Genomic DNA, 2271 nt, shown 5'->3' with positions numbered 1-2271 from the left:
AAGGCATGAAGGTTTAAGGATTACATCACTGTTCAGTAAGAGATATCTAGGTAGATGGCAAAATATTTGTGCAGATACATAACCGTGAACTATACAAGATGGCAAAGAACTTGGTTCAGGAATTGGATGAGAACCAAATGAAGAAGAAAATTTTCCCCATAAGGTCAACACTGAAGCGAGCGAGCGAGCGAGCGAGAGAGAGAGAGAAAGAGAACGAGAGAGAGAGAGTGAGCAAGAGAGCAAGGCCTCAGGAGCCATTCCATGCATATTTAGATATCTGATGGTACAAGGAATAAGTGGGACTGTAAAGGCTGGCTATGGGAAAACAAAAGCATACAAGCTTACTGTTTTCACACAAATAGACTGAATGTAAATGGAAGGTCTAGATATAAAAAGTAAAAGCATCTTATGAAAAAATATTATGAGAATTTTCTTGCCCTCAACACATTATAAAATAGACTCAAAAATCATACATACCTCTAGAAATCATAATTAATTTGTACTATATGAAACAGATGCAAATATAGGCCACAAACTTGGAAAGTTACTGACATACATAATTACAAAAAAAAAAGATACGGGGTGCAAAATCAACACAAAAACATTAATCATGTCCTTAATAGTCTCCTGTACACTGAGAAAAAAATTAAGAGAGCAGTTTTCTTCATGATAACTTCAAAAATGTAAATTCCTGAATTTCAACCCAACCAAAGTAAGTAAAAGACTTCTGTAATGAAAACTATGGAACCCTAAAGAAGGAAATTGAAGAAGACATTCAAAAGTAGAAAAACATATCTGTTCTTCGATAGGCAGACTTAATATTGCTACAAAGGCCATACTGCCAAAAGTAACGTATACATTCAATGCAATCCCCATTAAAATACCAACAACTTCATAGAATTTTTAAAAATCCTGAAATTCAAAAGGAGCCAGAAGAAACTTAGAATAGCCAAAGCAATCCAGTGCAAAATGAATCACTTTTGGCTAAGATCAAATGTAAAGCAAAAAGAGCAAAGCAGGAGGATACCAGATTTCGAGTTCTACTACAAAGCACTGGTAATAATCCCAGTTATTGGCACAAAAATAGAGCTTAATGGAGTAGAACAAAAGACATTAAAACAACCCCATGCACTATGAGCCTTCTGATTTTTGACAAAAAAGGCCAAAAACATACATTGGAAAAGAGTATGTTTAACCAATGGCACATCTCTGAGAAAACTGGTTATGATGTGCAAAAGATTGTTACCAGATCCCCATGCCTCATCCTGTACTAAAATAAAATTAAAATTCATCAAAACATATAAAAATTGAAATTTTGATAATTCTGGAAGATAACAAAGGGGAAATACTTGAAGCTATAGACACAGGTAAGTAGTTTCTGAACAAAAAGTCCCATGGCTTGGAAAATATTATCAACAATATAAATATAAAAGATAATTTGGATAATTGTACCACTGATTTCTGCTGGTCTATTGAAAGGAGCAGTTAATGCTTAATTTTTTTTCTCCTTTTTAATTTTTATAACTTTTTTTGATTAGTTCTGAATGCTTATATATGCTAGGCTCAACAATTAATTTGAAGACAACAAGATGAAATATAACAACCATTATAATTCCTATTATCTTGTTTAGTGAAATTCTGTTTCCAAATATTTTTACTATTTTTATTCTCTTTTAAAAAATCAATAAATGGAATTACATTATATTTTAAAACTTCTTATACAGCAAAGGAAAATCAAACTACAGAATATGAAAAATAACTTCAAGTACTCTTCCAATAGGAGGCTAACATCTAGACTATATAAAGAAATTAAAAAAAATTAATGTTCCCAAACCAATGATACAATCAAGACAATGAACAAATTAGCAGAAGACACTTCTCCAAAGAAGCAAAAATTGCCAATAAGCTCATGGAAGGAGGTTCATTATCTGTAGCCACCAGGAAATTGCAAATCAGAAGACAGGGACAGCCCCACTCGGATGGCTACTGTCCTCATGGGCACAAAAAACAACAAATGCTGGCAAGGTTGAGCGAGGAAGGAACCCTTCTGCATTGTCAGTAAGAAAGTAAACTAGGATAGCCATAGCTGAAATCAACATGGAGAGTCCTCAAAAACCTGAGTAGAAATTTCACTTTACCTAGCTATACTTGTACTAGGTATAGTCCCAAGACAGAAGTGTCATAGTACAGTGACACGTGGGTATCCATGTTTATGTAGAAGCACAGTTAGGCGCTGTGGGGATAGCTCGGCAGTCTAAGTGCCTGCGTAGG

The sequence above is a fragment of the Octodon degus genome, unplaced genomic scaffold, assembly GCF_000260255.1.
Source record: "Octodon degus isolate 3935 unplaced genomic scaffold, OctDeg1.0 scaffold00100, whole genome shotgun sequence".
NCBI lineage: Eukaryota > Metazoa > Chordata > Mammalia > Rodentia > Octodontidae > Octodon > Octodon degus.
The sequence above is the reverse complement of the archived record's forward strand: the minus strand, read 5'-3'. Positions refer to the sequence as shown.